The 27,608-nt window shown below is 39.9% G+C and overlaps 1 protein-coding gene across 3 annotated transcripts in view; it reads right to left on the bottom strand.

Annotated features, from left to right (window-relative positions):
* Positions 1 to 27,608, bottom strand: part of WWOX (WW domain containing oxidoreductase) — a 524,801-nt gene that overhangs the window by 38,555 nt on the left and 458,638 nt on the right. The gene's annotated exons all lie outside the window — the stretch shown is intronic.

Below are 27,608 nucleotides of genomic sequence, written 5' to 3'. Positions count from 1 at the left end.
AACTTTGATAGAGGCAAATATTTTGACACATTGCTGGCATTTTGGCCTCAGCATGTACAAAGCTGCATGCATCTTCTCACTGGCTTGGAGCTCACCATAGATGCTTACTGCATGGAGGCAATGCTCCCGGAACTGAAAATAAACCCCTAGCACATAAAGAATATATATTTATATTCCATTGTGAACCCGGGGAAATAAGTATTTTAAAACACCATTACTTTCAATGTGTTTTTACTGGATAGCTTCAACTTCTCACAAGCAAAATACATTGGAAGGTTTCTATTACTTCAAGCAGCACAGTTCACCTCCTGATCTCAGTCGAAACAGCTCTGCTGAATCCTACCAGCCACTAATTTTTCCAGTGGTAAAAGTATAGTAATAATCCTATGAACCTGGTGTGACATGCACACGTAAACATGCCGAACATCCCAGCTCATCAACTAACAAAAAATTAACAATTGTTGAATGTACAGAACAGCAAAAGGGCTGTGATTATGGCGCAGTAACAGGGAAAGTGCAAAAAAATTCTGAGCCAATGAGAAGGCTTACACTAACCTGGCATTGGGAGAGTTTTCAGTCCACAAATTCCTTCAAAACTGAGTAAATTTAAAGAAATAAAACCAGATTGAGCATTGCTTTAATACCTGCTGGTGTAGTTTCCCACACTGTTCACTGGCTTGTTAAATATGAAAAAGATTTGCCTTGCAAAGCCGCAGTGAGAAATACAGTCACAGATGGGTTAATTGTTCACTCCTCGGATCTTACCATTCTTATTTTGGCTTGAATATAGCCTGTTATTATAACAAGAAAACTCCCTGGCCTTGTGTACAAGACTCAAATATAATCAGCCATATCACACTGTCCCTTAATAGAAGGTGCAATATAAAAAAGATCATTTAAGATGCCAGTAGCTTCCCTCCTGACCCTGCCTGGCTGAGAGGCAAATTGCATTAGAAAATGACATGCCATTCATCTCACGAGTAGTTGCAGGAACATTTAGCTAATTAAATGATTAATAAATTTAACACTGCTTTATAATTTCATTTAGCCGTGTTGGAAATCAAACGGTGCACTGCATGTGCACCGAATGAGATTAGGTGGGAGTTGTGGGTTTCACTGGCTGCCCTGGTAATTGAGATTAGTCTATTACTACAGTGACCTTTTTAACTTTTATATTCTCTTGTTAAAGTGAAATAAAATTTTATTCACTTTTAAGGCATATTTACTTAGTGAAATTTATGCAAAATTAAAGAAATACCAAGCTAAGAAGTGTTCTTGGTACCTGTTCATTCTCTTTTTGTTCTTTTACCATGATTTTACACCCCTTTATGAATTCTTACTTTAATTTGGCAGCCCACCACCACCACAGCACACTTGGAAACAAACTCCCTTTATCCCTCAACAACCCCCACCACAAACAACTATCCCCAAATGGCGCAAACCTAGATGGCAGTGAATACATCTAGCAGCATAATGATGGGTTTGGTACACACAAAAAAGCTATAACCTATACATTTGCAGGTGATTACTGTAGCTTTATCAGGAAAGTACCCCGGGAGTTGTTGTTAGACGGTGAATCTATCTGTTCTACCACAGTCAGCTAAAACAATCAGGATGCTGTGGCTGTAGTCAGCTATGGACAAGTGTTACATTTATACTAGAGCAAATCCCCCCAGTTTTTGTACATTCATCCTTACACACAACTTTGGACAAAATGATCTCATTTATTCACAAGCATCACAATTCACTGTGTAATTATTTATCTGTATAATCAGTGTTTAAACTCAGTTTTGGAGGATCAGGAGAGGTCCCTGAGGAAAGCAACAGCTCACTCTTTTTTTACCCAGCTTATGGTTAGAATTAGAGGTTGCTGCTGATATGTGGCTTGTGCCAGTTCGGTACATTACATCAAAGAAAGAAAATCAATTCACAATTTCATTGTGATTAATACTGAAAATAATTCCTAACATTTCTGTGTAATAATTATGGACACTGTGTCTTCAGGTAGTCAGCATAGGTTAGAAGGTTAATACCCAGGTAGTTCAAATAGCCAAATAAACTCAAATTCCCTAGAAGAAATAACCTCTGTCTATCCAGGCACAGCTTGAAGCTTTGTTAATGTTAAAGGCATAAACATCTATCCACACAAAATTCATTTCAGCAGTACAAGGACTCATTTTATCAGTTCTTGGAAAACTTGTCAAGATTACTGACACTTAAGTCAACTCAGAACAAATTTTCAATCAATATGTCTAATGCTAGGAGGGATGTTTAATGTGCTTCCTTTTTGATCAGATGTGTGTTTATAAAGTAGGAAAAAAAAAGAAGTAAAATGCATATCATTATTGAAAACTACTGAAAACTGACTTCTATCTGAATCACACAGTAAAGCATTTCACAAAGTATGTTTGAAAAGAACAAGTCAGAGCAGTGCTGACTTTTTCTGAGATCCTGACCATTCAAAAAAAAGGGATAAACTACTTGACAGACTGTTCATACAATATGGATATAAAATCCATGGTGGCTGAAGTGAAACGGTGTAGTGGAAATGGGATCTGACAAGAGTAAGTAATGGTTCTGCTCACTTGCTCTGGAAAAATAAAATTCCAATACAGATGGGCCCAATATGTGGGAGAAAGAAACTATTATCAGCAAATGCATTAAATATAGCAACTACAGCAACAATTTAATCTTTGAGGTAAAAAAGGCCAAACGAATTATATGTGATAATTGTAACAGGTATTTACTGTGATAACTGGAAGAGAAAATTATCCTGAATTTCCAAAAAGTACTGTCACCACAGATGTGAAGAGTCATCAATAGGACACACAGGTACATCAGTGTCTTGCTGTAGGGGAATAAATCCCAGTTCTCTGGGTTAAAGTACACCTGGTTTCAGAGGGACCAGATTTCCACTTAACACTGTGGGGGCGTCTTCTTGCTCTCAAGGCAGCAAAAGCCAAGCTCATGGTCATGAGAGATCAGCAATGTGGGGTATGCATCACCTCCCTTATTTTCAGATGTTACTGACGTAGATGTCTATATCTTTAATGTCCAGACTTTCTTTACCGACAGTGAAGAAAAAGGCACTTTTTGAGAACTATTCATCTGACCTAATTTAGTCGTTCACCCTAAGGGAAGATAAGCTGTAGTACAAAAGTGCCTTCTCCTCTCCTTGGATTACTTGCTGATTTTATTTTCTTTATTCAGTGTGTTCACAGATTTAGCAGCTTTGACTTAGGAAGTCCTTTGGAAAATTGTTGTTATACTCAGGATTTTCCCACGAATGGTCAGTTATGGCATTTTTTTGTTTGGTTTGGTTTTTGTTTTTTTTTTCCTTATGGGAGTGGTCACTGGCATTTGGATAGATGCATTAATTCTTCAAGAGAAGACAATATATGAAGATGATGATCTGATGACATGTACCGTATAGACAATATCTTAACAAATGTCAAGGGGAATACTGTTTGCTATCAAAACAATGACATACATATAACGGAAGCTCTGCCTCTGCAAAATACAGCTTTCTAGAACTAAAAGTGCAATGTGAATTTTATTTCTTGGAAACAGAGATTATTTATGGTGGCAACTACAGACATGACAGAATCTAAATAGCCATTATCCACTCACAAGTGTGAGAAGCAGGAAAACCGATCCAATTTTTCCAGAAAGTTATGTCCCCTAGTGTCTCCCTAAGTCATTAATCATATTCCTTCAGTTTTTATTGAAAGGAGTGGTAACCTATTAAAAAAACTGTTGCAAAGAAATAGGTAAGTCTTAACAAAAAGAATGGAAGTACTCCTATAAATGAGAAGTCAGGTCTATGGAAAAATATGACAAATCTTGAGTAAATTTATTATTTATTTTTTAAGAGTTTTTTTGTTGGTTTTTTTGTTGTTTTTTTTCATTTATGATAATAAAAATTAGGTCTTCTGAGGATCTGATAGCATTAAATCTTCAGGAGTGAAAATGGTTATTATTAAAACAAGCACTTTGGTCTTTTAAATACGAGTAGTTTTGTCCACTTCTCACATAGTGTCTACTTCTGCATGAAGTCGGCACCCATATCCAGTTTAACTTAAATACACCTTGAAGACTACCTCTATGACTTCTAATAATGTGCAGTGATGTGGAACTGCGGTCATTGTTTCTTATCATTCACACTGGGAAACAGTGTAAGGTCAAGCTTGTGTTTCAGTAAGTAGCCTTTGATTTTAATTACCTCATACAAAAGATGAAATCTGGGTTCCAGTAAAGGCAGTATGAATTTTGACACTGACCTGAGTAAAGCTACAATTTCATCCCAGGTTACTGAATGTGCAGTTGTGTATGCATCTACCTGTGCATATGTTCAAGGCGCTGTAGTCTAGGATTACATATGGTCAAGTGGAAAACAGACCCTTTAAAAATGGGGCATGAGAGGTCTGCATATGAGCTTGATATCAATCACTTTTCTGACAATCATTTTATGTACAAAGTGAGTTTATCCATACCGACAAGATGCATCACCACTAGGAGCAAGAATTATGCGGATCAAAGCCACACTTAGCCACTTGACCATATGAGTCTTCCAGGACAAAATCAGAAGTATTAATGGGAAATTATTTTCTTCTTCTGAAAACTGCTAAAGCCACATTAATTATCCATTTCCAGCAATCGATCAATTGCTACAAAGGTGCCATGGTTATAGGACAGCCTGTGCAGACTGCGACACATCTTCTGTGTTGACTCCAGATGAGCCACCAAAACCCATCATACTCAGACTTTCTCTGGGCAGCAGCTGTGCAATTATAACATGTAAAAAAAGCACTTATTCTAAAACTTTGGCTGATGGAACTGATTCAAAACAATGCTCAGAAAAAGCAACTAATCCAGCATCAAGGCTGATTCACCTGACTTTAAACTCCCTTTGTTCTTCTGAATTGCATCCAATCTAGGGTTGTCTAAATCAGACATTAGACAGAGTATCATCCATAAGGAAGTTTGATTGTAGTCCCTTGGCAATGGAAAAATAGCAGTGTAGGCTGTGTTGGAGTTTGGAAATGGCTCTACCCTAGTTACTTCCTATTCGGGCATCCCCTACCCACAGGTCCTACCACAGCTCCCTTCCTGTGTTTCCTAACAGCAGCATCTTTGAAATTAATTCCATATTCTCTCACAAAACAACAGGTAAGTGGAAGCAGAAATAGTACTTTAAAAAGTAATCCACTTTGCTTCTTCTCCGGAAGTATTTAACTAGTAGTGACAAAGCAGCTGCTACTTTTCACACTTGAAAAAGCATGGTGATATCTCAGTTACCAAGAGGTGGCAAACAAAAGTATCATCAGCATTTGGATTTTAAAAGATTCAGTCTCATTTATAAAGGTGATTTCAGAGACGTCAAATTAATGATGTGCATGATCCGACATTCTGGCTACTGAAAATGGAACATATTTAGCAAAAGTTAATAATGTTGAGTTACTTGCTGGTGTCTACAGCAGATCGAGAGCTTTGTATGGCAGTCTGCTCTTCCCTCTGGACATTCCTGAAGTTCTAAGAGGAATGCATGTGTTGGCTGAACTCATTCTCCTGACTCAATCAGACAACAGCAGTCTTGACCTCCCAGCCCTACTGTAAATAAAGACATGTTGCAGGATATTTTTACACATTGCTCCTTTTGTATGTTTTTATAAACTGAATTCCAGCCTACCTCTATCCATGTAGGTCTCACTGCTACTTCTCCCTCCCCCAGAGAGTACACTTGACTACATCTGGAATGGCTGTCTCAGTAAAATTGATGGATACAGGGTACAAGTAATGCTATTAAAAGTAAAGAAACAAACCCTGTTACTTCTGTTTAGGGAACCCTGGCAAATCTTACAGCTCACAGTAATGTGAATTTAGCTGTTTTAATTCCTTAGGTTGTTTAATTTTAATTGGGATATTGATTCCTAAACTAATTTTTGTGTCATCGGTATCAAATGCCTGCCTTATAACCACTGAGATCAGCCCAGCTAGCTCGGTGCATTGAGCACTGCCAGGTCTGACTCTATCCCAGCCTCACATATCTTTCAGGGTTATGACTCTCACTAATGGGCTATAATCAAGGCTGCAATCTCCATGAAGCCCCAACACAGTGGTTTGTGGCCAGTAGACCTTCATAAACTCACAGATCTACACCGGATGCTTCTACTGGCTCAATCGCAAACCACCCTTTGACTCGGTGAATAACCTGGCTGCACCACACAGAGGATGCGGATACTCCACAATATCTGTGTCACAGATTCCACGCTCCTGGCTATCATGGATGATATTCACCGCTAATGAGGAGGAGAAAGAGAAACTGAGTGTGTGTTGGTTCCCTTCCAACAGCCCATCTTGCCTGACAGCTCAGCCAGTGCCTATCCACTTGAAGTTTAAACTGGAGAAGGATTAGTGGTCACATAGGGTCTCTGTAACACAGGTCTCCACAAAGCTTGACTCCATGCCTCTGGGTCCATTTTAAGCATTAGACTGACTTTTTGAAGTTGAAAAGAGACTGCAGGATGCCCTGTTTACCTCATCTGTCACAGAAGTGGATCTGCAGGACTAACTCTGCTACCCCTGAAAAAAGTGTCACCAGTAATAAGCAATTTATTACAAGCAGGAGAGACATAATCAAGGGTGGAAGTTTTGGTGGGTGTGAAGTCCAATTTTTCACACAAGATGTGTGCCTTAATATAGGTTTAGCATTGTTTAGTGCAACCTACTGCAATTACTCAGAATTTGAACCATCTGACCTTATTGCATTAAGCTTGTTAATAAAAAGCAAATGGCTAGTCTCTTACTCATCCCCTGGAACAAGCACAGGACTATGGGAGGGAAATTCAGTGTGCAAATCTTTATACAAAGCCAGTTGTGGTTTAGCAAACCAGTGTGATGGGAGATGTTCTCTCTCCGGCTCAGCGCAGGTGTAAGTCTGCCTATGCATTGCTGCCGCTTCGGTACAAACAGGCTGTGCATTGTACTCTGCTCATCCATCACCCGCTCTGTCAACACAGGTCAACTAATCCTGCTCTCCATGACCTCTGACCAGCACGCTGAAGGGAGGCAACAAAAATTCAAATGCACTGCTGAAGGAGACAGAATTGTTAAAGCTGCCTTTTCTTCTCGCCAAGACAGGGTAAAACAAACTTCTAAATGCTATTAGAGAGCAAAGCTCCGTAAAAGAGGAGAAGCAGCTCTCCGGCTCTTCCCATTGTGATTAATATGTCGTCAGGTCCTTTAAGTGTTTTCCCGTAATGCAGACATTTTATCAAGTTTTGCTCTTAAAGAACCCTGCCTCAATTCAGTCATTTTGTCTCAATATTTTATGGTTAAAAAAAATAAACCAAACCAAACCAAAACAACCAAAGCAAGTAAAGGCAGAGCCCAAACCAGACAAAAGGGGACTGTGGATGCACCAGATCAAAGCTGCTAACTCCACAGAGGGAGCTGATTCCTCAGTTTGTTAGGGCAAAACAATAAACAATATCAATGCCTGAGTTAAAGGTGCGAGTAGTGAGGTAAGAAATACATGAAAGTTAAAGTGAAAGAAGAAAACAGGCCAAACTCTCAGACTGGTGTGTCTGGAGCAGGGTTTTCAAATAGGTGTTTACTTCAAGGTCTGGAGAAAAAAGTGGGCCAAAAAAGCTTTTGTACTTACAGTAACAATACTTTCATTCAACATAAGGGAATTGCTTCTCATTCAGAGAAATTTTGGTGCAGGAATGGCTAAGTTAAAGTATTTTCACACCCCAACATTTCTTATTTATCTTTGGGACAACCAGCTTTCAATATTTCAAAAGAGTGAACAGGAGAAATTAAAAGACTCATAAACAAACCAAGTGAAGACTTCTGTTGCATTAGCTATCAAGGTAGTCACAAGTGTAATGTTTTTATTGAAAAACTAAAACAAGTATTTACAGCAAATTCAAAATATCTTCCCACTTCCTCCAGATACTAACAGTATAGTGGAAAAATATACACATTCACTTGTACGTCTTTGCTTGCAGGACCTATGATCATTTCTGTAAACAGATGGTAAGATGTGGAAATTCCTTTTCACTGAAGAGAAACTGAGCACAATAAACACAGGATAAACATTGTGCAGTAAGAATCATGGTGAGTGTTTGCAAGAATCCTTTCGAAAGACTCACAGTAGCTACTAGTGGTGATATAGGGAAGGGATGTGATTTTACAGAATATCTTCCTGGGCAGTTAAAATTGTACCCCAAAAGCATTAGAGACGGTAAATGGGATGACCTGGTTTTGGTGCAGCTGGTCCAATACTCTACTGCATTCTCAAGATTAATTCTTTCGCAAGCTCTACCATTTTGGTAACTCTATCTTTTAGCTTTTCAGCTTGTTAAGGGGAATTTGTTTTTCAAATGTAACTGGCAGCTTCTTCACCCATGGAATGAAAATGTGAAAATGAAGGTGAAACCAAGAGAGAGTCATCCCGACATAAAAATGCAGCGAAAACTGAATCTGCAACTTAGATGGTAAAGCCCAAACCATTTTGACTGTTTCAAAAACTGAGACATTCCCACTCAACCGTTTTCTCAGGTTTGAGTTATGAGTTGTATGAAGGACAAAACTGTCTATCCTCCACACTGGAACACTTTTTTGGGTCACTGATGTCAACTGGAAGGCAACCCTTATACACAGTCAGAAGTTGCCAACAAAATGGTAACTATTTCTCTTAAGGTACATTGGATGAACGCAGAAAATGTATGCTTTAATTGAATTTTTGTTATGTACGCAATTTTCTGATCTATCACCTGATTTTTTTCTAAGGCATAACTTTTGATATGAAAAACTGGTGGAAATCCAGTCCTTAGGCACACTTCTAACTCACATATGTGCACACAGCTTGCCACTGATTTCAACAGGAGTCACATTTAAACAAATTTAAACTAAATGTTCAGCTTCTGGTAGCTCCCAAGATAAACACAAGCAGGCCCCTGTGGTGTGATAGCCGTTAATGCAAATGCACAGCTTTGTTGATATGTAAAACCTTCTAAGAGCCAGAAACTGGTTATTCTTAGTCATCAAGATGAGATTTGAATCTTTGGGATGTTTGCCTAACCCTGTAGGCTTAATCCATTCTGAGTTACAAATTAAAATTCTCCAGCAGTCAGTTAGAATTGAACCTGGATCACTACAACATGAAAAGCTGCTGGTCAATTATGGCCTGACCTTACATTTGAAAAATCATCAATAATATAATTATCAAAAATACTACCAGTATCCTGAATAGAAAAAGATGGCCACAAAACATACATATGAAGGGTGAAAAGGCAAGAACTGATTAGCTTCACGCTAGAAAATTGAGTTCAAAGTCATCAGATGTGCTCAGGACTGGAGGGTTTTATTGCCAATGCAGGAAAAAATGAGGGCTTGCTGAATGCAGCGGATATTCCATTGATAGCTAAGTAAGAGACCTCCTTATAAAGCTGCTGAAAAGAAGTTTAAATAGGTCTTCACAATTCAGGCTGAAAAGCAGTCTCATGTACAAACCACATGCAGTTTTGTGCTATGGCCCTTTTTCAGATGATGGGTTGAGATAGTCTTCCACTTGCATTCTCTTTTGTTGTTGTTTTTAGTAGGACACTTCCTGTTTAGGAAGTGAAATGATATTCAAAACTGGGGTTTTACTGTAAGTGATTTCAATAACGTACTTCTCCTCCTACCACAACCACAACTTCTGTCCCTGTCGCTCCAAAAACAATAATAATAATGAATGGTGAGTTCATGACTTGTTACTTCATGATGCAACTTGGCACTAAGAAGGAAGAAACAGGAAGGTTGGCTCAAGGCAATTATGGAGCTAAAGCTTGTATGAGCATTTGTTTTATTACTTAAAAAAACCTACAAAATACTTTGTTTAAGTGTATTCACCCTTTTTTATCCCCTAAATCGTTCTCACCTAAGCCACATAATTAGGAGACTGAATTTTGTCTAAGTGTCCTTTGAGACAACACACAGCTCCACTACTGCTACCAGGAAGGCATGCAGATGCAGCCTTTGATTACTGTCATGCAGCATAACATTTGACATTTGTTACATATTTGTATATTTGTTTGCCAATGTCTTCTTTTCACCCTGCAATTCACATTATATTCCTAACTCCTTTTTACTATGCTAACATAACCAGAATACAGGGTTTGCAGTCACCTGTAGATTCCTAAATGAAGTATCATAGTTTTGAGAAACATATCTTATTTTTCAGATGTGAGGGTTTTAATTTAACCAGATTGAGTTAATTGTAAGTGGAGCACACAGATACAATGGACTATGATTTACACTTCAACAATATGATTATAGGAATGTGGCAGAAAGACTGTAAATCCACAAAAAGCTGTTGGCATGATTGTACACTTTTGTGAAAAAGAAAGAAAAGCCAACACAGTTTAAACAAATAATCTATCAGAAATGCCTGATCTACCTTCACACTATGGTTTTACTTTTGTAAAGTCAGACCCAGTACATACTGCAGTAACTTGGGAGTGTTTTCTTACTTAGTATAAATGATGACATAGAATGAGAAAGAAAAGAAAAAAATGCTAAGCCATCTGACCAAGGATCAGTATATGGCTGGAAGTACCCACCATCTCAAGACAAACAGCGACTAATAATCCCTGGTGGTTGTTAAGAGTCTCAAGGTAAATTTTCTTAAGCATATGGGTGTAGACACTGTTGTCCTGGGGAAAGTCCAGCTCAGAAAACTCCCCTGGGTCTGGCTGTTTCCATTGCATATGGTATCGCTCCCTGCTATGTTTCAAAAGCTTGGGAGAGCTGTTATGCACTGTTAGCTGACACTTTTCAGGGTAAATGTGGATGTTTCTCATTGTTGGAGTGACTTTATGCCAGTGCATTCAAGGGGAGCTTGGTTTGTCATGGTGCTGACTCTGTCTTATAGAGAGCCCAAGCTGAAGACAGTGGAGATTTTCTGGTGCATCCCTGAATAATAAACCATTTAGGAGAACTTCTTGAAATAGAATGGAAGATTACTACAGGATACAATTTACTGAAAATCAAACCCCCTTTTTATTATCATTTTGGAAGAGATTTTTTATTATTTTTTATTTTAATAACCATCCTCTAGTAAGGAACACTGATTTTGTTATTAAGAAGGAATATTAGTTTATATAGCTTTAAGTGAAAATGAGAGTCTTTCCAAATTTTTCAATTTCAGTCTTTTTGAATTTTTTCAGTTCTAGCCTTTTGACCTCTAATTATGATTTGAAATAGAAGCTATTTTTTAAATTACCACATTACTTAGAGGACCTGGGTTGTTTTTTTTTTTCCTGTCTTCTCTCAATGTCTGTAAAATGCTTAGAGATTCTTTCAGAGGATGATAACTGTATAAATTCACACAATCTATATAAAAAAAGTAAGAAAGAAGAAGAAAAGAGACAATGTATTTTTAATCAAATTGCCTGGATTATTTTTTTGCATAACTTGCTTGTCTTGTAATATGAAAACACAGTGAAACTGAATGATCAAGCAACTCCCCACTAAAAAAACAAAATGCAAATAACCCATTTTTTAACTTAAAAGATAAGCTAATTAAAAATAGTGGCTGTGGACAGTTCCTGACAAAGCACTTCAAAACCAAGTATAATGTATTTCATGAGACTTTAGTGTTTTTTTAATTAAGATGATTTTTCATTTCCCCTATTCTTGGCCTATGATAATAAAAAAACTACAATCCAAAACCAAGAACTTTTGTTTTTTTTTCCCATTCAGAAGTATAAAGAAGCAAGACTGATACTGCCCTAAATGGGAAGAGAATAAAAATCCCAGACAGTTCCACTTGATGTTAAAAGCTGGCCACAAATTTTTAATTAGAGGAAGTAAAGAGAATGCTCTGTGCTCCTCACCTAGCAGTAAAGCTGTCCACTGGTGTTATCTCCCTCCCTAACCGTTGGGTACTCCAGCCTCCATTTCAGCAGCACTCACTGCTCTGCCTCTGCCAAAAACTTTTCCTTTTCATTTATCATTAGCTATTTGACTCTCTTCCCTTCTCTCTGATGTCATCTTGTGACTGTGACTCTTCATGAACAAAAGCTGCAACCAGCTGGGGTGCCAACAGTGGAGATATCTGATCAAAACATAGAAAAACAGATACTTCTAACTTCTGTTAATGCCAACATAAGGCTAATTTATCCTGTCATTAAAGTCTATATTCTTAATTTTCCTTACATCGGTATGGGTACAGAAACTGGTAATCCATGATTACGTAGCCAGCGGTATGAGAGTGGGATAGCAGAAGACAGACAGGCATACTTTGGCAGCTCAAAAATGAACATGCAAGAAGTAAATGTAGGAGCCTGGCTTCCAAACCCCAATCAAAGAATGAGCAGTATTATTTGGGTGTGGATTTCTCATTGAAAGAGTTATAGGATACCAGTGTAACCTGTCCTGTCCCATTAGTATTGCCTGTGTTGCACCAAGGCTTGGTGGGACAGGACTCTGGTCCTCCTCTCCACCAAGTCAGGCTGCATCCAGCTGCATGCAGTAGCATCCAGCTCTGGTATTCACAAAACCAGACTGGATATACCAATATTCTATGGCTCTTCTGCACTATTCTGGAGACATGAACCAGTGTAAATGGCCAGCTGAGACAGATTTGCACAGTGGGGTAAAGCAGATAAAGCACACTAATTTGGACCCTTGTGTCCATCATGCTGTTTTCTGAAGATAGCAAGCAAGAACAGGAGACGTGGATTACAGCAAATAGACATAAACACAAGAATATAACATCCACCTGACTGGTGGAGGATTAGAAGATACACAAGACATTTCTTGGAAATGTTGTCTTAGTGGTCATAAGTCTTAAGAAGAAGAGGTAAAGGGGACAAGACAGCATTGCATGTGAGACTGCAAATCACTGATGCAGCTTATGTCTGGGAAAAGGTAACAGGTACTGGGGAAGGAATTCATGCAGATACCCAAAAGGGCAAAGGAGCTCCCAGCTTGGAGACTCCACATCCATCCTGGCAGCCCACATGATTTTGTGATTCAATGTGCACAGTGCATTTGTGCAGTCAGTGTTACTTTTAAGCCGTTTAGATGGTATTCTATTAACTGTAATACCATACTGAGAAGTCACCACTTATTTCTAATTCAGACATACCCAAGAGCTCTCCCATTTAAAGCCATGGTGCAGGAACTCACGGAGTCCGAAGAAAATCAGATGTTGTTTGCCATCCACCCCCCTTGCCCTGGAAAGCACTAACCTGCAACTCATTTTGGGGCTTATAACAACGGGGTGAGAAAAATCCCCTCATGCATCAGAAAGGTGCGGTTCATGAGCAATCAGGAAACCTTTGCAGGCTTGTAAAATGTGAGAGGCATACCTTCGCAGCTCATAGGTCATATATTATGAATAGAGCCCCCAGTCATTATACAATCAAATTTTATAGACTTTAATTGACTCCTTGAAAGCAACCTAAGGCTCTTAAAATGTGAGGCATTCAAGAAAAACAATTCTAGGGCATCTGAAGATGCTTGTAGGGCTGCTAAGGAATTCATTCAAGTTGTGTTTCTTGCTGCAAAATTTATCAAGTTGAGAGAAATATGTGCCTTTATTTTCCAATCAGAATATTTAGCGGTACTAACACTTTTCCAACACTAATACAGAGTCTATAGAAAAAGCCTGTGGAAACCATTTCCCCTTCTTGGAATGCAAGAAGAGCTGACTTATTTTATTTTTACCAATTTAATTTTCAAAACTTCAAAGTTTGTTTTCTGCTGTATTTTTTAAGGCAGAAACCCAGTCTCTGCAGGATTGCAGCCAAATATGTGCAACATCAGGGTACACCTGGAAGTCATTAAGACCCACATTTCAAATCGTACTGCAAGGCAGGGTGTGGAAGACTCCATCCTCCCCCCTCTCAATGTTGACACCCTGTTTCTATTAGGGTAACCTTGAGCTGAAGGTGTTCAAAATAAGGAGTCAAACCACAAACAAACACATTATAAAGAACTCTGCAGTACTGCTCCAGGGTAGGGTCAGAGGCCAATTATGTCAGGCTGAGACAGGGAAAGACAGAAACCTCATAAAGAACCAGAACATTCCCAAATAATAATGTGAAAGCTTTCAGGGATGCTTAAGCATGCAAATATTTAACTTTAAAATGTACAGGGATAATTTTTCTTTTCTTGATCATGTTCACTTTAAAATCTTTAAGTTGAGGTTAAAACAGAATCCATTATTTATTCTTCCACAGTCATTCTCTTGAAACATAGGCTCAATTCCACGGCTTGTTTGGATTTCTTTTTTTTAAAGAACAAAAATGCTAATATGATTTAGAACTCCTTTATATATATAAATGCATATATATATATTTCTTGGTAAATTGCAACTTGATATAGATATGAGATGCCAGATTGTTGGAAGCAAAACAGAAATTGCACTGTGAACTGCCATACCAGCTGGTAACCACATTTTCTAGAAGAGCTGTAGGCAGGCTGTCTTGAGGAAACAGAATGGGAGCTAAAATTGTTGCTATTTTTGTGTGATAAGTAGATAACTGAAAAGGCAAAACACAACAATTTCATTTCAGAAGTGTTAGTTTTCTAACTATTCATATTTTTTCTCTCTTTACATTGGTTTTGCAACAAAATATTTTGTTCACCCTTTTTTACCTTACATATATGTCTACAAAATCAGCTTTTCATATTGTATTTATCTCATCTCAAGTCAGGCACATTACCCCCAACACAATATCATAAAGAAATGAAGAGATGGCTGCTGAGCTCAATTTTTGTACTTGCAAGACAGCATCTTTTTTTGGAAATCATATTGATTTTAACAAGAAGCACCACAACACTGCTGCCATGTGTGTTTATTATATGAACAACTTCATTAACTTTTTTTAGCATAAAATCCCGATTTCTCCATTCACAGAGCATGCAGCCCTTTGTTTCTTTTTAAAACATTTGAGATGTGAATAGAGTCCCACAGAGGCTGGTATGCAAAATGATCCTCAACTAACCCACAGCTCATGCACATGTAACTAAGCCTAACTATCTAACTAGCGTAAGAGACTGTCCTTTTTACCTAGGACAAGGAATCATTTTGAGAAGTCTGGGACACCAAGCCAGTTGAAGGGCACCAGGCAACGTACAGCAGGGAAATCAGGATTGCTTTTACATCTTCCCAGATGCATCCCAGTGGTGTGAATGGTGCCATAAGCACCCCAGCTCCTGGCTTTCTCCCATAGGAGGATGGAGGGGCTCATCTTCCTCTCCCTATGGGCAAAGCCTGTCCCTGTGCTGTGACCTCTGCTCCATGTGGTCTCAGTGCTGCCAAGGGAGCACCCCTGAAATGGCAAATATGGGATAAAAACAAGTCTGGGCTCTAAGCAGCTGTCTAGCCACCGCTCCCGGGTCACTTCCAGGTAAACAACGACAGACTTTTGGCACTCAGAGGCAGGTGGGGAGGCTGTGATAAACCTTGTTTGTCCAGGTGCAAAGCTAGACACGGGTTTTACTGTCTTCCTTCGGAAAACACTGGGGCAGTACTGCGGGCTCTCCCCTCCACCTGGCTCTGGGACATCCATACCATGCCCACCACTCCCACCATCCCCACCCATCACTGGGAGCTTTTTAGGCTTTTAAGCACATTGGTGAAAAGCCTTTTCCAGTTGAAACAACATGAGGAAAAGACTAACTGAATCCTGCGCCTTAACCCTGGTAACAGGGTAGGGTTGCTGGGAGTAATTCTCCCTCAGCAAAGCCAGATGGCTGAATGGGGTGAGAGAGCAGTGTTTGCCTCTTAAGCACAGTTTCATTATTAGTACAACTTAAAGAACTGGTTGCTAAAAGCGCAAGTTTCAGGGTTTGGACCGTATGCAGCCGCTGCTGGAAGAACAGTGAAAAAGTGATAAAGGATGAACCAGAGCAGAACTCCTTGGAAGATAAAGAGACAAATCAAGGTTGCGACTGATAAGGTTGTGCCCTGGAAGTGTAAATAAATGTGAAATGCAAAGGGATTACATTCCTGAAGTCTTACAAAGACTTTGCAAATTAAGAGAGGGAGAGAACATTTTCTTTGCTGCTCCACACACACAGAGAATGATCTGCCCCATGGAACTGCATTCATTTTAATGAATTTTCTTTCTTTGCAGCACGTAACCCTGTCGACACATAGCACCTTGTCTGAGTATGAACATGAGTGCAAAATGCTTCAGAGTGAAGTGTCTCCTTGCCATACTTGCACAGGGAGTAATGGGAATAGAGAGCAAGAATGTCTGCAAAGGGGCCTGGGGGTCTCTCCTAACACCAAAGTGTGGCCAAGAAGAGCAAAGTCACCTGTTTTGGTGGGAGCTGGACCTCTTGGTGAAGACAGGGGAGCAGAAGCCGAATGACAGCTCTGCTGAGTACTCATCGATTCCTGCTTCTTCTCGGGGTGGCTATATTTTGTATTTCTCCCACCTTAAATCTGGATTTAGATTTTGAGAATAAGTGCAAACAATGAAGTGAGTGTACTGGTTTATACACAGCAAAGCTGAGCTGCTTCTGAGGGCAGCCTCAGCACAGAGATGTTTTACACTGAGTTAGTTAAGAGAAAATACTTTAAACGTAAAATCTTTGAAGGGAACCAGAAGCAAATCCCCTTGTGTTTAACACTGACCTCTGGGACACACGAATATTGGAAATAACTGCAGTAGTAATATCCAGCGATCTTAAGGAGCTAGAAAGCATTTAAGCAAGCAGAGGACTGAGGACTTCTGCCTTGACTCCTGTTTTCCCAGGCCTGCAGCTCTAAACGTTGGACTAAACCACTGTCAAAAGCCAGGTAAATATAAAATCACATCATTTCATGCTTAACTCCATATATTTAATTACACATAGAGTTAGAGAGCTAGTGTGTTTTAGTTAAAATTATACTGACAGGCACAACTCTCTGTAGCATTTAATACAATTGAGCAAATGTTTTCCTCCTGAAAGTGCCCTGGGAGGTAGGGAGAGTAGGTTAACTAAGGTACTTAGAACGTGTAAAGCACATGTAGCGTATCACCAAATATATTTTGAGTTGCATAAAATATAAGCCTTGTTCTAATAGCTAACTCTTAAACTCTTAGAAATTAGAAACACCTGCACAGTATGTCTCAATGCTGTATTTGTCTGTGAATATTTATAAGCATTTAAACTACTAATGTTGTTGGCATTGTTAAATCTTGATTGTGAAGTTTGTAAATATTCAAAAGAAGCAGATGTTTACTAATCCCATTTACCTTTAAGGGAAAAAAATGTAAAACTGGAACGAAAGCAGATTGTTAAACTGTTTTCCCAACAGAAACAACCAAAATAAATTACTGCAATCTGAAGACTATAAAGAGTGACTTCAAAGGTCAAAGGATTAAAGACAGTCTAAACCATGAAATGCATTTTATTAGATTAATAAAAACTATGATTTTGCTAACTTAATTATATGAACAAATTAGCTGGAAAGGAACTTCAGAGCTTGCCATCCCAAACTGATGCTGGCTATAGCGAAGGTGCAGCAGCTACTGACCGCTCTCTCCGCTAGCTAACACACTTTTATCTCTGCACAGAGCCATGTGGAAAGTAAGTGTAAAGGAAGGAGCAAGGAGGGATCTAGGGAGCAGAGGGTGACAGGAGGCAGCGCAAGAGCAGAGCCCTGCATGGCTGTACGGCTGCCAGGGCTATTCACGGTCTTCAAAGAACTTGGTACTGCTCTGGGACTGAAGCTATAGAGCAGGCTCAGCCGGTGCCAAGGAGGCCTACACTTGGCTCTGCTGAGTAACCAAAACACTAATTCAGTTCTCTGTTCATCTGTTTTAAATCATGCTTAAGTGTATTTATGTGATAAAGAATTGGAGCTGTTTCTTTTGGCCATCTAAATAATTAGGACACTCTCCTTTTCAAATAGATTGACATTTAAGTACAACAAGCACATTGAAAAGTGAATTTTGGCTCACAGAGCTTTGAATTTGCTTAACTCTTTCAGAGCTTCACAGTGGCTTTTTTGAAGTCATGTTTCCCAAGGAAATATAAGCCCTTCAGGACCTGATCCTGTTCTCATATAAGTCAGGGAAAGCTTGATTTAAAATGATCTCAGAAGGAGAGTTGTAGCAGTTTACACAAGCAAAGAAACTATTTTTTCAGTATAAGACTGCATTATTCAATTTGTAAAGAACAAGCTTCCATTTACTCTCACTACAATGAATAAATCTAGGAGGGAAAAGTACACCTTCAAAAAAGGGTAGTAACATCGCAGGAGACAGCAGCAAGATCACTCTCATCAGGTTTATGAAAGTTCAGATTCATATTCACTTGGTTAATTCACCCACATAGATAGAGCTGGAAGGAATGGTGCCTCTGCAGCTCCTTCTGCTGTGACATTAAACATGGCAAGGTTATCATTTAATACACCATCACAGAAGAATTGATTTATGGCCTTGGAGGGGGTGGGTCTCCCTTTCCCAATACTTTACAATTTGCTTGGACAACACCGGGCACAAATCCTTAACATTTCTGAAGCAGAAAAAACTTGACAGAGCTAACCCCAGTAAAATAAGTTCAAATTTATGTTCCTCCATAAGTGCCATTCACTACAGATGCAAATTTGCATGTGTATTTCTCCACTCACTGTTTTAGGGTTTAACAAAAAGGCAGCTTTTGCCATTTTTACTTATTATTCATTCCTTTATTATCACTATTCTGTGATAGTGACATAGAGTTTCACTTCAATAGCATCAATAATGTGTGCTCACCCCATTAGTAAGCCCCTCTCAAAACCGACTGAGTTTCAGTCTAGCGAGATGTGATAAAGTGGTGCAACAACCACTAAAGACTAAGGATTAGTGCTGTTTCCAAATGAGAGAATGCTTTGAAAGGTCCTCCTGACTGCTATTTCAGTCTGCATATAGATCCTCACACAAACCCAGACTTTCCTCACTTTGTTTCTTTCTTTTTTTAAATAGCATCCTAATGTGTCATCACATTGGCTAGGAAAGGAGATGTACACGATTCCAAAATTTTTAATTTTCAAGGTCACGTGGCCCAAATCGTAAAGAAAAAGCTCTCTTGGGTCCACGCAGCAGTGGCTGAATGTGCAAACAAACAGCTAGATCTGGAAACAATTTCAGCCTGATTTTTGGGGGTTAACCTTACAAGGACTTGGGATTTTTTGTCTCGTTGAAAGAAGAGAAATCAAAAAGCAAAACCTTCAATTTTTTAGACTGATGGTACAAAGTCATTTCTCACTTACGAAGTGTCATCTGGCTCTACTTCCCCTTGGGGAGTGGTTTGGACAGCTATGTCCAGAGCCAGAAGACCTTTTCAGCAAAGCCACACCAGATTCTCTCCTAGGTACAGTGGGATAGCAAGGCAGCATGATGTGATAAGGGCATGTAGAACTCTCTCCTTGTTTAACTCCATCTTTAGTTGTCCTTACCACCCCTTGCTTCTGTCTTCAACCATCCCTGAGTCAGCTGTATTCACAAGCCTAGACTCAGCCAGCTAGCCACCAAAAAGTATGTTTTGCTGCTGTACACCACAACACACAGCAATACCTACTTTTGCTAATGGTTGCCTTTAGGGGACTAAGAAGACCATATTAATAGTAATTCATGTTGGGATGCTCTGAATCAGCAAGACTCATAATAAAATGAAAATAGCAGCAGCTTTGCATCATTACAGCTCTACCCCTTGTGGATTTTCTGCTAGTGGCAATCTCCCTGAGCTGGCGTAGACTAAAATATTCTCCTCTTAATACCATTCTCCCTCTCTCCAACTCCTACACTCAAAGAAAGCTGAATTTACTAAGTGGCACTACTTTCTTATTTTAATGAATGCATGCAAAGCATATTTATATGAGTACTAGAGCTTAGAGGTTTTAACATCAAGCTTTCTCATTGTAGATCCCACACTTACTTTTTTGTACACTTTTTATTCAAAAGAGACTCATACTACAAGTGCAAGCCAGAACAGCAAAACCAACAATCCCTACTATACACTGTATCAGCTCTACCAAAAATCTTCCCATCACCTCTGAAGGTTAAATACTGGGATAACAGTCACTGCTAAACACGAAACAGCATTAGCGCTTCACAGGAGAACAACTGCAAGATCCTCACTCACAACCCTTTGGTATAAAACATGCAAGGGTTTCTTTGTCAAGTTGGTGAGATGGTAACCTTGTTTATCTGTGAATGCAAAACAACATTCCCCCATCCAGCAGTGTCACTCTGACCTTTGTGTGGAACCTCAGCTCTCCCCATGCAGCATAACAATGCCGCTTTTGTGCAGTCAGTGTAAGGCCACGGGAGTCAGGATTTACTGCTCTGGCAATTTAATCATAACCTTCATACTTTCTGGCTTACTCAGTTCACATGCTAAAACAAAATATATAAAATGCCAGAACTATTTCCTTGCTTCTCATATCTGTTAACTGATATTCATTATCACTTACTTCCCAAAGATTTCTTTTTACTAGGAACAGAGGAAGGAAAACCTCAAGAAACAAAATGCACAAACTGCTTGCTCTGCTAACACAAAGTGAAGAATACAGCTTTAAAAGCTTTCATTAAATTGCCTTTTTGTACACTATGCAAGAAAAAAACTAGCCATACATACTATCCTAAGTATTTCTATGCCGCATTCAATCAATCTACAGAGAGCAAAAGTTACAAACCTTTTATCACTTGAAAACAGATATTAGAATAGTAATTTTCTAACCTTTATTCAGTGCAGGTGCAGGCCTTACATGTATTTAACATGCATTTTTAAAGGAGATTTGCAAATAGCTAAAGCAGCGGCTCTGAACTGCAGAAGGCCATCATAAAGAAAAGATAACATACAAGCACAGAGTGAATATTACAGATCTGTTGCTGAAATGAGCTGAAAACCTATGATCCAATTAAATTAATAGAAAACACTGCTGCTCGAGCACTCCAGGGCCCAAGCTGTAAACCTGAGCACTGTCCACAACCTCTTCTTTTGTTTGTTTTTCCCTATGGGGGGGTTACCTGCTTATCCAGGAGCAGTACTCATGGCACGGTCTGCGTGCAGCAGGGCAGCTCTGGCAGATGCCTTCGTGAGCAGTGCTCAGCCTGGCAGTTTTGGCTTGGGGGGGTCGTGTGAATGCCTCCTTTCAGTTTCATTCCCATGCGGTTTCACACTTCGACCCCACAAGTTCACTTTGAACTTCAGGTTCAAATGAATGCAAAAATCCCAGCACAAAAGACAGTCAAAACCACTGCTTACTGCGGGAGAAGTGAGCCTAACTGTGTATCAGATGGGTCTATACAAAAAAATATAAACTAATCTCATCTTTTCAATGAATGTTTCCTCACAGTGTGCTATGAAAACAGAGTACTACTACTCCTTCCTTAGCTTCAATATGAAACTCTTAACACCACCATTGTGGGGGTTTTATGTGCTGGCTTCTAAGCATGTACATGCTACCATTAAGTTTCCTATCATGACTGTTCAAATGCACTCAGACAGTATGTACAACTGCAGTGGGATTATTTTTTAATTTCATAAGGGTATAAATAGTATGCCTGCTCTGGACTTACAGACAAATCTAAGTGTTATGCTAGGTCAGTCCCTAAATTGCATGTGTTTTTACATTTGTATCTCTGGGACAGGGAAAGGAATTACATTTATGAGTAATTAAGCAGCATAATGAACATCAGTCAAGGGAAGGAAATCAAGTTTAAATTCAAGTCTACCCTTTGCTCCCAATGCCAGAAAAAACTTCGCGTTCATTCTGTTCTTCCAGCAAAACACACACTCAATGACTGATAACAGCCATTTATTCTATCTCGGGTTACTCTGCAAGTATTTGGCTAGGACTTTACCCTATTGAATTCCAAGTAGTTTTAGAGTTTTACTGTAGGGAAGATTTAAACTCTCTCACAGAAAGTCATATTGTAGCACTCTTAATGCTCCTTTGATAATGGCAAAGCACTGGGCTGCATCTTTCATGTAGTTCAGAATAACAAAACGCTTTAGCAAGTCACAAGTGAGTGCACAGCTCTAACTAGAGCCTGATGTCTTACATAATTGTATTTCAGCATCTAATTGATGCATTCGGTTTGGGGATTGCATGAAAAACTGCCACAGGATACATAGCTACTCATCTTCTGGCAAAAAAAAAAAGAATCCTGTTCACAATCAAAATAAACACATGAGCCAAATACACATGTATTTGCTGTGCTGAACTGTGAAACTAAAACTTCTGAAAAATGCAGACCTCCTCCCATATATAGTTGCCATTGGAGAATTTGTTCCAGCCTTTGTATTCAATATACACTTGCCACATATTGATTTTTTTTTTCTCCTTCAAAGCTAATCTTTTGACTTTCCAACTGCAAAGAAGGAACATTGTCAGACTGATTATGAGGAAGCTCACTAACAGTTCATGCATTTGATGCTCTGGCTATAATGTTGTACAAATCTAATGTCATAAGTCCTGGATCGTGTACAAATATAGAAAATAGCATCAAACATGCAGCTTTTCCCCTGGTATTTTCTTTGAGCTTGCAGAAGACTCATTAAGTTCAAAACACATAGGGATAACTGACTGGTTGCACTGAAGTCCGTAACTGCCTTTATACATATAAGCCTTTGTATGACATTATTGAATGTATTGAAACATTTTAAAGTTTCAGCTGTTTGAAATCAACAAGGCAATTAGGGAGACTCAAGACTGTGTACTGGTCAAACAAAACCGCCATTGACAGTACTTTCTAAATGTCAATGGATGTCTTCTGTTTATGGGCCAAGTCTGTGTCCATAGACACACCTTTTCATAAGTATAGGTTTTGCTTTAACTTAAAGTCCATATTCTCCAAATCAACTTTTATCTCTGTTTTTTTTCAATATAAATAACAACAGGGGAGAGAGAGAATGGAGATTATTAGACCTGGCAATAATATGGTAGAGGAGTGGGATTTTCCCTAAAGTAGCAAAGGGACTGATAAATAATAAACATGTTCTTGTATTTAATAAGGCCTTTCTCCTAAGATATCAAAGCAGTTGAAAAGTACCACATGCATCCAAACTGCCATGAAAATTGCCACTGAAAAGAAAACCAGTAATAAGATTGCTGCCCAGAATGGCAGAGTGAAAGGTGAAGGTATGGTGACAAATTCCTCACTTCCTTCCATAAGCTGCAACAGACATTTCAGGAGAACTGATGTCCAGAAAAAAAGGTTTTGTAATGGGAGCAAGGACTTCATACATGTCTTATTGTACGTGAGCAGGCATAAATAAGCATGCGTTTTCTGGACCTTTCAATAGGTACAGGAGATTTCTGTAATCAATACTACGACCACATGCAGCTAACTGGCTTTTGGTAGATGACATATGTTCTTAATATGTTTCCCACATAACCAGAAGGTGTGTTTACTGCTATGAAATCAAGTTAACATTTAAAAAGTATAATTATCTTTAAAAAATTGCTTTGCCATAACTTTCAACAAACTCAAAATGGACTGGAAAAGAAACAAGGACTGCTGTATCTTATTAAAGTTAACATTTTATTGAGCAGGTGGAAACAGAAGTCAGCTGTCTGTTCTTAGTTTCTTTCCTCTCTGACCTCTCGTGGGAAGGGATGTATGCGAACAACTGAGTAACAAGCTTATTCTGATTTTTTGTTTTCATTCTGGTGTAACTCTGGTTAAAAGTTTTGATACACAATAACCAAGATAAAACCCAGAAACATGTGGCTGCAGGCTACAAAACTCCCCTACTTTAGGATTCTAGCCAAAGTTTATAAAACCAAGCTAAGACTGAAGCATATCATAACTGCAAGATATTAAATGTGAAATTAAACGACAGATAAGTAATCTAACAAGACAATCACAGCAACCAGAGTTTATTCACCTCGGCTTTTCAGAGTCACATCTACCTATAATTTATGGCATACATATTTTCACAATTTGATGCCACATTTACATTAGTTTAATCAAACACTTTCAGAGTGCCTGGTTCATTACTTGCATGGCACTACATCAATTGCACTTTACTTACTTCCCTAATCAAAGAGTATCTGAATTCTTTGGACTGGACAAATGGATATAGATTTTACAGGAACAGAACAAACTAAATGCATATGCATTATTTTAACTGTGAAGCATTTATGTCCCCTCATAGCTGTGATTTCTAATCCAACTGGCTAATATTATTCACTGAAAAATCACATTACAGTACAGTAATTTAAAGGGATAATAAACACATAACACAATAAACAGTAATATTCTAAGCTCTTTCCATTCCAATAAAACTGTGATTCAGTCAAGTTCAACCATGGATATGGAAGTAAGCCATTCCTATTCATCAGAATGAAAAAAATCATAGCAAGACCCATAGATTTCAGTGGGACTCAAATACAGGTTTAGGTTCTGGATGGATTAAGGGTAAGCACACTCCTGAACTAGAGCCCAAGGACACAGACACTAAATGATGCCAGAATTCCAGCATTATTTCAACTATTCTCTGTTTAAAGTTCTTTCAATGAAATCTTGTATTTTCTCTGTGTACAAATCCTTCATGCATATCAACCATGAGAAAGGGTAACAGATCATGTTATTGCTTCACAGAATCCCAAGGGTTGGAAGGGACCTCAAAAGATCACCTAGTCCAACCCGGCTGCAAGAGCAGGGTAACCTAGAGTACATCACACAGGAACTTGTCCAGGCGGGCCTTGAATATCTCCAACGTAGGAGACTCCACAACCCCCCTGGGCAACCTGTTCCAGTGCTCTGTCACTCTCACAGTAAAGAAATTTTCCTGATGCTCACATGGAACCTCCTATGCTTCAGTTTACACCCATTGCCCCTTGTCCTATCACTGAACATCACTGAAAAACACCTAGCTCCATCATCCTGACACTCACCCTTTGTAAAGTTTACAAATCATATTTGTAAATGTTGATGAGGTCACCCCTCAGTCTCCTCCAAACTAGAGACCCAGCTCCCTCAGCCTCTCCTCATAAGAGAGATGTTCCATTCCCTTAATCATCTTTGTGCCTCTGCGCTGGACTCTTTCAAGCAATTCCCTGTCCTTCGTGAACTGAGGGGCCCAGAACTGGACACAATAATCCAGATGCAGCCTCACCAAGGCAAAGTAGAGGGGGAGGAGAACCTCTCTTGACCTACTAACCACACCCTTTCTAATGCACCCTAGGATGCCATTGGCCTTCTTGGTCACAAGGACACGTTGCTGGCTCATGGTCATCCTCCTATCCACCAGGACCCCCAGGTCCCTTTCCCCTTCGCTACTGTCCAGCAGGTCAGCCCCCAACCTGTACTGGTACATGGGGTTGTTCTTCCCCAGATGCAAGACTCTACACTTGCCCTTGTTGAATTTCATCAAGTTCCTCTCTGCCCAACTCTCCAGCCTGTCCAGGTCTCGCTGAATAGCAACACAGCCCTCTGGTGTGTCAGCCACTCCTCCCAGTTTAGTATCATCAGCAAACTTGCTGAGGGTACATTCAGTTCCCTCATCCAGGTCGTTGATGAAAATATTAAACAACACTGGTCCCAGCACAGACCCCTGAGGGACTCCACTAGTCACAGACCTCCAGCTAAATTCTGCCCCATTAACCACAACTCTCTTCTTCCTTTCAACCAGTTCTTGATCCACCTCACTACCTGATATTCAAGCCCACACTTCCTTAGCTTATCTATGAGGATGCTGTGGGAGACAGTATCTAATGCCTTACTGAAATCAAGAAAAATCACATCTACTGCTCTACCATCATCCATCCACCTAGTTACTTCCTCATAGAAGGCTATAAGGTTGGTCAAACATGACTTCCCCTTGGTAAAACCATGTTGGCTGCTCTTAATGACCTCCCCATCCTTGATATGTCTAGAGATGGTGTCAAGAATAAGTTGTTCCATCACCTTTCCAGGGATGGAGGTAAGGCTGACTGGTCTATAATTACCCAGGTCCTCCTTCTTGCCCTTCTTATGGACTGGCATGACATTTGCCATCCTCCAATCCTCAGGCACCTCTCCTGTTTCCCACAACTTACCAAAGATGATGGAGAGTGGCCCAGCAATGACCTCCGCCAGCTCCCTCAGCACCTGCGGGTGTATTCCATCTGGACCCATTGATTCATAGATGTCCAGATTGCTTAACTGATCCCTAACCCAATCCTCATCCACCAAAGCAAACTCCTCCTTTATCCTGACTCCTTATGGGGCTATAGGAATCTGGGTCCCCCAGGGAGAATCTGCAGGAGTAAAGACAGAGGCAAAGAAGACATTCAGCACCTCTGCCTTCTTTATATCCTCTGTCTCCAGGGCACCCACCTCGTTCAGCAGTGGGCCTATATTGCCTCTTGTGTTAGTTTTATCTGCTATGTATTTGAAGAAGCCCCTTCTATTGTCCTTAACCCGACTTGCAAGATTAAGTTTCAAAGAGGCCTTAGCTGTCCTAAGCCTCTCTACATTCTCTAACAACTGTCCTATATTCCTCCCAAGCGGCCAGCCCCTCCTTCCATAATCCATAGATTCTCTTTTTCTGCATGAGTTTGCCCAGCAGTTCCTTTTTTTAACCATGCTGGTCTCCTGGCTCCCCTACTTGACTTCCTACCCGTTGGGATACTCTGATCCTGAGCTTGGAAGAAGTGGTCCTTGAATGCTGACCAACTATCTTGAGCCCCTTTACCACCTAGTACCCTTTCCCATGAGACTTCCCTTAGCAATTGATTGAAGAGGCCAAAGTTGGCTCTTCGGAAATCCTGAACTGTGGCCTTGTTAGGTATTCTATTACTCCCACACAGGATCCTAAACTCCACCATCTCATGGTCACTGCAGCGAAGGCTGCCATTGACCACCACCGCTTCAACCAGACCCTCCTTGTTGGTGAGTACTAGATCCAGCAGCGCTCCTCTCCTAGTTGGTTTGTCCACCATTTGCATTAAGAAGTTATCATCAATGCACTGGAGGAACCTCCTAGACTGTGAATGATTTGCTGTGTAAGTCTTCCAGCAAATATCGGGTAGTTAAAATCCCCCATGAGGACCAAGGCATGTAGTCGTGAGGCTGCTTTCAATTGCCTGTAGAAAGCCTCAACAACTCCTTTGTCCTGATCAGGAGGTCTATAATAGACCCGCACAACTGTGCCACCCGTACCAGCCTGTCCCTTAATTCGTACCCACAGACTTTCCACTTGCTCCTCATCTGCCCCTGGACAGAACTCAATACATTCTAGTCGCTCTTTCACATAAAGAGCAACTCCACCACCTCGCTTTGCTGACCTACCTTTCCTAAAAAGGACATAGCCACCCATAACCACATTCCAGTCACGTGAGCTGTCCCACCATGTCTCTGTAATTGCCACCAGGTCATAACCTTTAGACCTCACACAGACTTCTAACTCCTCTTGTTTATTCCCCATGCTGCGTGCATTGGCGTGCAGGCATTTCAGGGAGCGAGCAGAGCATGCTAGTGGCACCCTTGGAAGGCGGGAGACCTTCTGGTCTTCATTAATACTAGAACAATGCCCCACTAGTTCAAACCCAGCTACAACCCCATTGCACTTTGAATCTAACCTAAAGCTCTGTGAGTGAGCTCTGTTAACTCTTGCCCTGGTATCCTTTTTCCACT

Source organism: Pezoporus occidentalis, unplaced genomic scaffold (genome assembly GCF_034315485.1).
Source record: "Pezoporus occidentalis ecotype Australia unplaced genomic scaffold, CSIRO_AGI_Poc_V1 ctg20, whole genome shotgun sequence".
Lineage (NCBI taxonomy): Eukaryota > Metazoa > Chordata > Aves > Psittaciformes > Psittacidae > Pezoporus > Pezoporus occidentalis.
Note: the sequence above shows the minus strand (reverse complement) of the source record. Positions and strands in the feature narration are given on the sequence as shown.